We start from the raw sequence: 13,715 nt of genomic DNA, 5'->3' as shown, positions 1-13,715 counted from the left end.
CGGGGACACCCGACGCCGTTAGCGACAGGCACGTTCCAGAAGGACGCTGCAACTTGGGGACTCCGGCGCCCCCGGCCAGCAGAGGAAAGGTGAGGAGGAGACTCTGGAGCTCGGTTCCCGAGGCGTGGAGAAGGGGAGAGAGGGGCTTGTAATCTCTGAACCAGTCAGTAGAGCCGCCGAGGGCAGCCAACCTCACCCAGTTGTACCTGGCGGGAGGGTGGCCCTCCCCGCCCCATCTCCAGGGGAAAACTGAGGCAGGCGACTCCCGAGGGGACGAGAGCCAGCCTCACATGGGCTGGAGGACACCCTGGTAGGGCTTCCTTCGCCCCTTCAGATGTCTGCCTTGGGTCTCCACTGCATTTTGTGTGTGCAGCACAAAGATGAAAAATATAAACTCTTTCCGAGGCGGTCGGTCCCTAAGCGACAGGATTTCAAGGAAAAGTACTCAAGAGATTGTTCCTGGAGAGATTAGCTACATCAAGTCCTAGAAAATACAATTTTGGACCTGGGGCTCACTTTCACTGGCCACTAGACACATGGCTGCGTCTTTTTTCTTAAAGTCCTCTAGTGCTGTGATAATGAATAACCTAGAAGGAAAAGTCCTCCATTGTGGCTGATGTTAAATGCACAGTGTAAATTTATGGTCCCCCCGCCGCCCCCCTTGCCTTGTATTTAATTCATGAGACACTTGGTACAACTGACTCAACTAATTATTCATTGTAAGAGAGATCCATCATCCATCATCCAAAGATTTAGCAGCATCATTTTAAAGAGGGAGCACCCTCAATAGATGTTAAGTAGGAGTCACTTGATGGAAAAGTTTTATTTCCACATGGTTCTTAATTGGGGTTGCATCATGCAAAATTTGCCACTAGGTCATTTAGATCCCTGCAGGATTAGTGCATTTCTTGTGTTTCTGCTAAGAATCCCTGGTAGGGATAGGGTGGGGTCCCTGTCAGAATGGGCACAGCCAAGGCCTGGGGTACTGTAACCTGCCAGGAAGAATTTTTGAGAGCCTGTCTTGGGAGGTGGATTTAGGTGACCCCGTAGATGCACTTACAGGGCCCAGTTGGCCCTGGGGGAGAAGGGGTGGTCGACTATCTCTGGATGCTGTATCCAGCCATATCTTCACAGATGCTTTCTGAAGAATACCTGGGGTGTTGTAGTCTAAAACATCCTTTGCTCTTCCTGAGTGCCCTTTCTGCTCCATGTCATCACTCTAAATCCTAACCAGTTTTGTTGCTGCCATAAGACCCTCCCTCACATCCCAGTCCCAAATAGTCAGCTTTCTCAGGCTCTGATGCCTGTAGCATTTTACCTTCCTGGCTTTTTCTCCGCTCAGCATTCTTTGAGAAGTATTTATGTAGATGTTTCCTTTTCCCTACTGAAGGACTTCACTGTGGCTTTCTTGGCACACTGCTTGCACCTAGAAGCCTCTCTGGAAATAGTGCTATGGCTTTGGTTCTTCAATACAAATCTCTGTTTTGGAGAAGAGGATTCAGAGAAGAGCATAATGTTTACCATTCAAATTGTCCTCCACTTACAACCCCACTGGGGAAATTTTCCTTATAGCTAGGATGCATAATAATCATCTTTGGTCTAAGCCTGGGGACCAAGTAAGAGCTGGAGGGGACTGTCTTCCAGTCCTTCTAGTAAAATAAGCTCCTTGGATATGCGCCAAGGTTGACCTGTGTCATTAAAAATTCCATGCTCCAGTGGGTTGTGGTGAAGCTAGATTCCACTGAAGGTGGTTGGTTTTCTTTTGCTATTTGCAGCCATTCTAAGTTACAGTCTTCTCTGGGCTTTTGTTGTATACTTTAAACAATTCATTTAATGTACAATTTGTTACCTAAAAATTTTTAAATGAATAATGGAAAGTTGAAAAGAATTGTGCTTGCTGTTTTTCCAAGCAGAAAGCAGGGAATGTTTCCCATGCCTGGGTGAGAGGGGATATTTGCACAGAGTGAGGCTGCTTTGCACGTGTGTTGGCAGTCCCTGCCATACCACACCTGGGTGGCAATCAGCCTATGTAGGATAACAGTTGCTTCAGCCTGGGCTCCTGCTTTCTTTGCCTGGTGTCACTGTGCTTGAGGGAAGAAGAGGTCTGGGGGAGCACAACAATATAGAGCTTTGAGTTTGAAGGAGTAGCATAGCAGAGAAGAGGAGAGAAAAAGCAGTAACAGCTTTTAGTGTGAACTGGTATGATCCAGGGGCTTTCCTCTAGATGCTTGGTTAAGATCTTGGCCCTTAGCAGGTGGAAATTTGGTTGGGGAGAACGAGGGCAGGTGACTGGGGAGCCTGGTACTCCTGGAGAAGGCTGAGGGGTATTGATGGAGGCTTAGGGAAGCGTGTGGCCCAATTATGTGGGGTTTCCTGTGGAGCTGGAGATGGGGAAGTGGGGAGTCGAGAAGGAAGAAGATATCAAAGATGCACTTTGTGAAGGGCTAGCTACAGGGTCTAGAAAGGAAGAGAAAACCCTCTTCAGCATCATGTGGTCTTCTCTTCTCCCAGGGGGCAGGACTAGGGCTTGGGTTTTGTTTTTTTTTTTAAGTCAAATGCTATAATTCATCTATATAGGTTTTCATGAGCCAGATTGGAACCCGGCCCTCTATAGCTGTGCTGTCCAGTCAGGGTAGCTACAAGTCACATAGGGCTATTTACATTTAACTTTGAATAAGTTAAAATTAAATGAGATTAGTCACATTTCAGGCACTTAATTGTCACATGTTGCTAGTTGCTACCATACTGGAGAATGAAGATATATAATATGTCCATCATCTTAGATATCTGCCCTGGGATATTCATAATGACTACTAATCTCCCAAGTACTAATTTCCAAGTCAAATTTAGTCATAAATTAACAATTTCCTATTCATAGCCCCCTACTAAGTCTACTTAGATAAAAATAATAGTAACAGTTGTTGTTGCTAACACTGCATTCTAAGTACTTTATATTTGTCAGTTCATTTAATCCTAACAACAGCATTAGGTGCTAAATGCCAGAGACCTGTTATCCCTTACCTGCAATTCCAAAATTTAAAAAAAAAGAAACTCTCAAAACTGGTTTTCATGTTTGGCTACAAAATTTGGTCTGAAATGACATGAGGTTCTTTTGGTCTTAATTTTTCTCACCTGATAAGAAGTATATATACATTTTTTATTTTGGAAATGATGGACATGTTTGCTATAGATCTCACCTACAGCATTATTTAATATATGACATGTGTCCTGTTTTGCCATTACCAAAGCCAAAAATCTTCTGATTTTGTATAAGAACATATAGACTTCTATTTTTATGCCCCCTCTGAAGACAGGAAAACCGAGGAACTAAAAGGTTAGGTAACATACATGAAGTCAGAGCAAGAAAGTGCCAGGGCCAGGATTCAGTCAGAGCTGGCTGGCTCCAGACTCTGTTCCCTTGACCACTGTGCTTTCCTGTATCAACCCTTAGTTAGGTTCATCACCAAAAACAAACAACTGGCTCTTTTTTGGTGGGGTGAAACCAAATAACTTGAACTTGGCTCATTAGAAAATTACAGATAGGGCTATGGCTAAATTGTTTAGCAACTGAGGTTTTGGAACGCTACGGCTAGTTAAACCACCGTAATTGGCATGCTTAGCAAGTGTTTAGCTTACCCTTTCCCACTTTAGCTAATCACAGTTGGTTTCGAGCCATTCTCCGTGAAAAGAACTGATAGGAAAAGAAGTTGCTCATTGTGGCTGTTGGTAAGACTGCTGGACCCTTGTTGGAACCTGTGGCACATGGTTCTCCTAGCAGTTGTGGGACAGACGCTAGGGCGAGGTTTGGTCCTGGTGTATACCGACTGTTGTGCTGTGGGTGTGACCATTCTGGTGGCCAGCCGGGGTTCTGAAACTTCCTGGTAGGGCTTTGGAGGATCTGAGTCAATCTGACTTGGTTGGAATTCTCTCCCGGAGAGACTATGAGGTTCTCTCTTCTTTGGGGGAGGTTGACTAGAATCACAGGGTTGGCCTGGGGTCAGGAACCGACTTTTCACTTTCCCTCTTTAGCTGGTCCCTTCGTGGCTTTTTTGTTCAAGTCTGCATTTGAAGAAACTCTTTAGTAACCCCAAGCTTTCTCCTTTGAGTATAAGAAAATATTCTGAAGCTCTACCATCTGTGTGGACCTTATAGCCTAGGGTCTGCTGGACCCCTGTCTCTCTGTGTCTCTCATGGCATAGCCTTCAACGTCCTAGTGGTCATGGTGCCTCCAGTTATAGTAGCTTAAGGAATAGGGGCAAGGCGCTCTTGGTCAAATACTCTAGAATCAAAATGACCTGGTTTTACATAAGCTTTGTCATTTACTAGCTGTACAGCTTTAGATGAGAAGTTAACCTTTCTGTAAGATAGTAATTTTATGAAGTTGCTCAGAGACCTAGGGCTTCCCTGATGGCTCAGCAGGAAAGAATATGCCTGCAGTGCAGAAGACGCAGGAGACACAGGTGTGATCCCTGGGTTGGGAAGATCCTCTGGAAGAGGACATGGCCACCCACTCTAGTATTCTTGCCTGGAAAATCCCATGGACAGAGGAGCCTGGCGGGCTACAGTAGCGTTGCACAGAGTTGGATACAACTGAACTCTCACATGTCGTGCATTTGAGACCTCAGTAAGATAATGTGCCTAAAGCGCTTTGCATAGTGCCAGGCACATAGTCAGTGTTCAAAACGTTAGCTACTAATGTTATTGTCTTTTCCATCTTGGTCTTCCTAAGTCTTGCCAGTCTGCAACTTTAGGCTTAGGAAAAATATGTCTAGTACATTGAATAATGCCAGTGATCCTGTGAATTGTCCAAGTCTTAATCCCCATAACCTATACACATGTTTCTTAACAGGACAAAAGGAACTTTGCCGATGTTTTTAAAGATTTTGAGATGAGGGGATTATGCTAGATTACCTGAGTGGGCTCAACCTAGTCAAGAGGGTTCTTATAAGAGGGAGGCAAGAGGATCACAGAGTCCCTCATAGAAGGTCGGACTAATGTAAGAAAGGGGTCAGGAGCCAAGGGCTTTAGGCTGCCTCGAGATGCTGGGCCTCCAGAAGGAAAACAGCCCTGCCAACCCACCTGAGACTTCTGGCCTCCAGAGCTGAAGATAACAAATCTGTATTGTTTACACCACATTTGAGGCCATTTGTCACAGTAGTAATAGGAAACTAACAAGAGTGTGGAAGAGAGAAAAGAAAGTAGTCAAGAGGGAAAGGAAAGCTGTCAAAGTAAGAGAGCAATAAGAGCCAGCATTTAGTTTGAACTTTGCTTGGGACTTGTTCTGACTACCCTACGTGTATTATCTGTCACCCTTATTACAACCTTCTGAGGTAGGTACTTTTATTACCTATATATCATGGAAGGGGATGCTCAGGCTCTGAGAAGATAGGTAACTTACCCAAGTTTACACAGCTAGTATGGGGTGGTGGTTTAGTCACTAAGTCGTGTGCGGCTCTTGTGACCCCGTGGACTCTAGCCCGCCAGGCTCGTCTGTTTGTGGGATTTCCCAGGCAAGGTTACTGGAGTGGGTTGCCATTTCCTTCTCCAGGAGTTCTTCCCAACCCAGGGATGGAACCCAGGTCTCTTGCACTGCAGGCAAATTCTTTACCAACTGAGCCATCAGGGAAGCCCTAGTAAGGGTAGAGCTGGGATTAAATCCACAGTCTGGGACTCTCTTTACTTTGCTGGGGATATAATTGCTTTATAATGTTGTGTTAGTTTTCTGCTGCACAGTGAAGTGAATCAAGTATATATGTATTCATATATCCCCTCCTTCTTCGACCTATCTCCCACTGCCCCCATTCCCTGTGTCCCGCCCATTCCATCTATCTAGGGTTCCCCAAAGCAGGCATTTCTGTATCTGCTAAGGCTGACAGTGCCAGCCACTGAGTGGTATGTTACTGTAAGGAAGGAAAAAGCAATATTTGAATAGGGGAGAAGGAGTGTGTTATAGCCCCATCACACTGAAAAAAAAAAAAAAAAAATGGGTATCGAAGCCCTTGGTAAGTTCTTGCCCTTTCTGTCTCTTGTAATGTGTGTGGACAGCTTGAAGCCAGAGGACGCCGGCTCTGGGAGCAGTCCCTGTGCTGGCCTCCTCCTCGGCTTCCCACCTCTGTTCCTCCAGCAGCCCCGCTCGCTCACCACAGACCGCTGGCCCTGGCGCCCGGTTGGCTCGGCTTCCCACCTCTGCCTGTTTATTGGATTTGCCTTATTCCTGACTCTCTGCTCCAGCCCTGAATTCCACCTTTTCCTGGCCCCTCAAATGCTCAAACTTGAGATGGTTCGTGTTGGAGCCAGGATGGTGAGGTACCTCTGGGACTGCTGGGGGGTGCGTGGTGGTGATTTCTCCTTTTCCTCTGGGTTAGTCGCCTGTTATTGACTTTCTAGCTGTGCTTCTTTTGCTTCTCAAGCTCATTATTCAGAGTGATACTGGTTTTCCAGTTGTGTCACAGGAGGGTTGGAGCCTCTGCCAGTTAAAGGAGATGGTGGAAGAGGAAGATCTCAACTCTTCATCCCATTTTGCCCACAGCCCCACTCTTACTCATTTTATTTAGATAGCGAGGTCCTGCCTCAGATATGGCAGGTAAGCGCACCTCTATGCTAGAGAGACAGGAGTTTGAGAAGATCTAAAGCCCGCGTTAAGGCACACTAGGTGTGACCTTAGCCCAGAGACTTGGATGTGCAGGAAATAGAACTCTGCTGTGCTTTGTCTAATAGTCTTTTACAAGATGAGGATCTGGAGCCAGGTTGCTTAGATGTGTTTACTTGGCTCCGCTATTTATGTCCAATCTGTGTGATCTTGTGCAAAATACTTGTTCTACTGGGGCCTAAAGTTCCTCATTTACTGAATGGGAGGGGTGACAGATAGTAGCATCTTGGCCTCGCTGGTGGCCTAGTCATAAAGAATCTGCCTGCCAATGTGGGGACTCAGGTTCAATCCCTGGGTTGGGAAGATCCCTTGGAGAAGGAAATGGCAACTCATTCCAGGATTCTTGCCTGGGAAATCCTATGGACAGAGGAACCTGGAGGGCCACAGTTCATGAGGTCACAAAACAGTCTGATACGACTTAGCAACTCAACAGCAACAACAAAACAGTAACACCTAGTAAATGAGACTGTTCATGTAAAGGGCTTAGAACAGTGTCTGATAGGCAACAAGACTTCAACAAATATTGGCTCTTAGGCTCATTTTCATTCTGATGGAGTCTCCATGGTGCTGTCCCCAGTCGGCTGGGGGTCTTCCTTCCATTCCTCCTCTCTTTCCTAGTTGCCACTGTTCACTGCCCTGACCACAAATGACACAGGTGCATGAGGCTGCTTCTCATGGGGCACAGCTGCCCCTCCCCGAGGTCTCTGAGGTCTTCCTGCCTCTGCCAGGAAGAGGGTCCCTTCAGCTCTGAGAAACTGTGGGATGTTTGTTCTTTTCTCTCCTGCCTGCCAGCTGTGGGGGCTGAGATGAGAGGGACAGGGTGGAGCTGCAGTCTTCTCCCTGCTCTTTCTCCATGACATTGGGTCTATAAGACAGACTTCATACTCTTGCATCCTTTCCCCTCTCCCCTTAAGGCATAAAATAATAATAAACAGGGCGGCTAGGCCTGACAGGGTTGTTGGTTAAAGTGTTATCTACATAGTGGTGGTGGTGCTGCTGGCTCTGTGGAGTGATCTGCTGTGGGGCAACCCCACAGAAATATGCTCCGTGGAACGTCTCCTTCAGGAGGGCTGGTTACATTTGCACATGAGTTCAGAGCTATAACAAAATGCAGTTAGCATTTATGAATTTTATTGCTTTGTAGGAACCGCTACATTTTAATAACAAAACAGTAAGTGTGCTCCATTCAAAATTAAGGAAGAGGCAGAAGCAAGGAGAGACTCTATTTTGATGACTTCATTTTAGGTTTAAACTATATAATATCACTGACTATGGAAAATCCAGAGAATGGAAAAAAAATCATTGGGAAAAACACATGTGACCAAGTGCATACTAGACACATCTGGGATTAAAATATCATATAACACAGTTTAATTTGGATATCACTGGAGTTAGTTCAAGTTACTGTCATTTCTAAAGAAAGCTTCAATTCATTTGTTATTATTAACAACATGAACTCAGATTTCATTGATGAACATATTTTTGCCTATGATCCGCTTGCCTGGAGGAATTGAAGCACTCTCTAATAGTCTGGTTTGTCCATCTCAGGGAGGTGGATAAAACTCACAGAAGTTAAATGCTTTTGGCATGAGATTGTATTCCTTTTTCCCCGCAAAGGCAGAATGAATTTGGATGAGAGAGTCGAGCGTGAGCCTAACTGGGTCTGCAGTTTTGCTAACTGCTGGGGTCTGAGTAAATTCAGATTCACTTCTCTGCCACTCAGCAGGCTAATTAGTCCCTAACTTAACTTGCTTTACTGTGCCAGAGGTTGTTCTTTCATCGTGCCTCCGGCAGGGTCCTAAAATTCACAGTGGGACAGATTGGTCAGGCAGTTGTGAAAGAAATATGCTCAGTTATTATTTGAATCTCAGCGAGGATGGCAAGAGCTTCCTGAGTTATTCATAGAAACTACATAAATTTGTAAAAAGAACCCCAAAAAGTGACTTTCCTGCACCACCAGTGTAACAGCAGTCAGATAGCCTTGCAGATTCTCCCAGGGCACCTCTTCGATCTAGGATTTTGGCTAAGTACCCTTTGCTGACTGAGAACTTCTCCAATGCCAAGTCGTGGGACGGCTGACAACAGGTGAAATGTGTTCCTGACTCAGGCAGGCAAGCCCATATCAAGTTAGTTACAGAGGATCAGAGAGCCTGCTTACTTCTAGCCACACGGTCTATCTCTGATGAATTGTCACTATCTAAGCAGTCAGGAAGGTCCTAAGTATGTCACTTGTTTAGATTATTTGTTTAAAAAAATAAAGAATTTTTAGACAAACACTGTATGTTTTCACTTATATGTGAAATCTAAAAATCAAAACAAACAAACAAATACAACAAAACAGTAACAGACTCACAGATACAGAGAACAAACTAGTGGCTACCGCGGGGGAGAGGAGTACAGGCTAGGGCAAATAGGTGGAGGGGATTAAGAGGTACAAACTAGCAGTTATATAATAAGTCAGTGCCAGCTTCGGCAGCACATATACTAAAATTGGAATGATATAGAGAAGATCAACGTGTCTCCCACACAAGGATGGCACGCAAATTCATGAAGCGGTCCATATTTTTTTAAAAAGTACTAAAAAATCGTGAAGCGTTCCATATTTTTCCTAATTAAACTTAAAATCTTCTGCACATCAAAGGAAACTATTAGCAAGGTGAAAAGGCAGCCTTCAGAATGGGAGAAAATAATAGCAAATGAAGCAACTGACAAACAACTAATCTCAAAAATATACAAGCAACTCCTAGAGCTCAACTCCAGAAAAATAAATGACCCAATCAAAAAATGGGCCAAAGAACTAAATAGACATTTCTCCAAAGAAGGCATACAGATGGCTAACAAACACATGAAAAGATGCTCAACATCACTCATTATCAGAGAAATGCAAATCAAAACCACTATGAGGTACCATTTCATGCCAGTCAGAATGGCTGCGATCCAAAAGTCTACAAGCAATAAATGCTGGAGAGGGTGTGGAGGAAAGGGAACCCTCTTACACTGTTGGTGGGAATGCAAACTAGTACAGCCACTATAGAGAACAGTGTGGAGATTCCTTAAAAAACTGGAAATAGAACTGCCTTATGATCCAGCAATTCCACTGCTGGGCATACACACTGAGGAAACCAGAAGGGAAAGAGACACGTGTACCCCAATGTTCATCACAGCACTGTTTATAATAGCTGGGACATGGAAGCAACCTAGATGTCCATCAGCAGATGAATGGATAAGAAAGCTATGGTACATATACACAATGGAGTATTACTCAGCCATTAAAAAGAATACATTTGAATCAGTTCTAATGAGGTGGATGAAACTGGAGCCTATTATACAGAGTGAAGTAAGCCAGAAAGAAAAACGCCAATACAGTATACTAACGCATATATATGGAATTTAGAAAGATGGTAACAATAACCCTGTGTAAGAGACAGCAAAAGAGACACTGATGTATAGAACAGTCTTATGGACTCTGTGGGAGAGGGAGAGAGTGGGAAGATTTGGGAGAATGGCATTGAAACATGTATAATATCATGTATGAAACGAGTTGCCAGTCCAGGCTCGATGCATGATACTGGATGCTTGGGGCTGGTGCACTGGGACGACCCAGAGGGAGGGTATGGGGAGGGAGGAGGGTTCAGGATGGGGAACACATGTATACCTGTGGCGGATCCATTTCGATATTTGGCAAAACTAATACAATATTGTAAAGTTTAAAAATAAAATAAAATTAGATTGGGTACCTAAGAAATACAAAAAAAAAAAAAAAGAAACATTTTAAAGAGAGACCTAATCTAGGGACCAGAAATCTCCCCAAGTGACCCTTTAGCTCAAGGATGCCACACAATAAAGCATTCTATAAGAGGAAAAAAAAAAAAGTACTAAAAAAAAGTCACAGGGATGTAATGTACAACACAGGGAATATAGTCGATATTTGATCATAGATTTGTATGATACGTAATCTCTAAAAATATTGAGTCATTATGTTGTACATCTGAAACTAACATTGTAAGTCAACTATACTTAAATAAAAAATAATTAAAAAAGAATTTTTAATCCAAAGCCATTTTAACAACTAAAACTCTATCTTTTAATTATTAATGCAGATATTATGCATCTATTTATGATTTGTTACTTTTTTTTATTATATGCTGTGTCTTGCAACATTGAAAATTGAGAAATCCAAATGTTCCCCTCTCAGTTTTAAGAGTTGGAGAAACGTCTTCTCAGAGACGAAGATTTGACCAAGTCACCTGGCTGGAGAGCAGTAGAACTGGAACTTTTGTTTATTTCAAGCAAAATTAAGACCATCCAAACAGTCCATTCTGAAGGAGATCAGCCCTGGGATTTCTTTGGAAGGAATGATGCTAAAGCTGAAACTCCAGTACTTTGGCCACCTCATGCGAAGAGTTGATTCATTGGAAAAGACCCTGATGCTGGGAGGGATTGGGGGCAGGAGGAGAAAGGGACGACAGAGGATGAGATGGCTGGATGACATCACTGACTCGATGGACGTGAGTCTGGGTGAACTCCGGGAGTTGGTGATGGACAGGGAGGCCTGGCGTGCTGCGATTCATGGGGTTGCAAAGAGTCAGACACGACTGAGCGACTGATCTGATCTGATAGATACCTAATTGGAGAAGGAATGGCAACCTACTCCAGAATTTTTGCCTGGAGAATCCCATGGGTAGAGGAGCCTGGCAGGCAACAGTCCTTGGGGTTGCAAAGAGACAGACATGACTGAAGCAACTTAGCAGGCAGCACAGATACCTAATATGCAATTTTTAATCCTGCCCCTTTGCCTAACATTCTATCATTAAGATGTTTCCACTCCATTAAATGTTTTTAAATCTTGATTTCAGTGTCTGAACCTCATCTGTCATGTTGTCTCATGGAGGGTTTACGGATTCCCCTCTTTTTGGGCGTTCAGTTGTTGATCACCAATTTTTTCTATTTAAGTAACTCTTCATTGCCTAGATCTCTAATTCTTTAGCACAGAGTCCTAGAAGTGAAATTACTAGGTCAAAGTGAAGAACTTTTTTAAAGGCTCCAGATACATACTGGCAAAAAGCTTTCCAAAAAGGTTGCAACAGTTTGCACTTCAACTAAAGATGTACTAGAGTAGTCTTTCCAGTGGGGTGTCAATGAGAAATCCCAGACTTGGTACTTCATAGTTTGAATGTGCATTTCTTTGATTACTAGAGATAAAAAACATTGGTATTTCATCAATGTGCTTTCTCTTGGTTAATTATTTAATCACATACTTTGTCCATTTATTTGAGACGTCTTAATGAATTAAGACTGTAATGTATCATTGTCATTTGATACTGTTTTTCTCAACTAGCATTTTTTCCTGATTATAATACAATGCAAGTTAATTTTGGCTAATTTGGGAAACAGAGAAAGGCACAGCAAAGAAGTCCAAAATCACCTGCATTTAGTGCTCTTACTATCATTTGGTTCATGGCTTTCTGGGTTTATTTTCTTTTTTCCCAAATTGAGATCATGTTTTCACATTTTATAACTTTTCACCTAACTTTATAAATCATATTTAAGCAAATTATGTTTATCCTACTATGGGATACTCTGTATATATATTAATGAAGTATCATATTTTTGAAATGTTAATCATGTGTCTCAATGTGCAGAAAATTTTCCATATGGCCAGATAGGTCTCTGTTCTCCCTGGAGATTACTTCCACGGCTTTTCAATTTGTACCCTTTACTCCTTTCTGTGATTAACTGTTTTTTTTTTTTTTTTTCCCCTTAGGTCTTTAGGCTTTTATTTACGTTCAGCTTTTCATTTGAAATTAGTTTTTTTTGTTGTTGTTGTTCATATTATGAGTTGAAGACCTATCTTGTTTTCTAAATACTTAATTTTCCTTCATAATATATTTACTTCCTCATATATATATATTTATATTTCATATATAATTTCCTTAAATAATATACCTATTGAATTATCCTAGATTGTTCCTAATCTTATCTTGTATAGTCTAAAGTCAATTTCAGGCCTAAGATATCTATTTGTAAAGTCTTTAATGAGTACCACACTGTTTGGTTATTTAATATTTTAGCCTTATAACATTGATTATACAGTGAATTCTCATTATAATTATTAAAATTTTTCTTATTTTCCTTGCTTATTCTTATAAATTAAGTTTTGAAACACTTTGTTAAAATGTTAAATATCTGTTGATATTCTGAGTAGGATTATAATAAATCTATATATTAGCTTCCCAGGTGGTGCTGATAGTAAAGAAGCCACCTGCCAATGCAGGAGACATAAGAGATACGGGTTCAATCCCTGGGTCAGAAAAATCCCCTGGAGGAGGGCATGGCAACCCACTCTAGTATTCTTGTCTGGAGAATCCCATGGACAGAGGAGCCTGGTGGGCTATGGTCCATACAGACACAAAGAGTTGGACATGACTTAGCACACAGGCAAACGTATATATTAATTTCGGAAGAATTAATAGGTTTATATATTTAGTTTTTCCATACTGGTATGTTTCTTAATTTACTCAAATGTTTTTATATCTCTACTTAAGTTTGTAGTAACCGTCATGTAAATCATATGTATATGCATGCATGCTCAGTCCTATCCAACCCTTGCAACCTAGTGGACTGTAGCCCACCAGGCTCCTCTGTACATAGAATTTTCTAGTCAAGAATTCTGGGGTGAGTTGCCATTTCCTACTCCAGTGAATCATATCAGTTTAGTTCAGTCACTCAGTCGTGCCCAACTCTTTGCAACCCCGTGAATTGCAGCACGCCAGGCCTCCCTGTCCATCACCAACTCCCGGAGTTCACCCAAATTCATGTCCATTGAGTCGGCGATGCCATCTAGCCATCTCATCCTCTGTCGTCCCTTTCTCCTGCTGCCCCCAATCCCTCCCAGCATCAGAGTCTTTTCCAATGAATCAACTCTTCACATGAGGTGGCCAAAGTACTGGAGTTTCAGCTTTAGCATCATTCCTTCCAATGAACACCCAGGACTAATCTCTTTTAGAATGGACTGGTTGGATCTCCTTGCAGTCCAAGGGACTCTCAAGAGTCTTCTCCAACACCA

The 13,715-nt window shown here is 42.8% G+C and overlaps 1 protein-coding gene across 2 annotated transcripts in view; it reads left to right on the top strand.

Moving 5' to 3' along the window:
* Positions 1 to 6: 6 nt before the first annotated feature.
* The window catches only part of PLCE1 (phospholipase C, epsilon 1), a 370,125-nt gene continuing 356,416 nt past the window's right edge, over positions 7 to 13,715 (top strand). For both annotated transcript variants that reach the window (XM_010842171.1, XM_010842170.1), the window contains exon 1: positions 7 to 89. The gene's annotated coding sequence lies outside the window, so the exon portion shown is untranslated. The remainder of the gene's footprint in view (positions 90 to 13,715) is intronic.

This window comes from Bison bison, unplaced genomic scaffold (genome assembly GCF_000754665.1).
Source record: "Bison bison bison isolate TAMUID 2011002044 unplaced genomic scaffold, Bison_UMD1.0 scf7180017864172, whole genome shotgun sequence".
Taxonomy (NCBI): Eukaryota; Metazoa; Chordata; class Mammalia; order Artiodactyla; family Bovidae; genus Bison; species Bison bison.
This window is presented reverse-complemented; position numbering and strand designations above follow the sequence as displayed.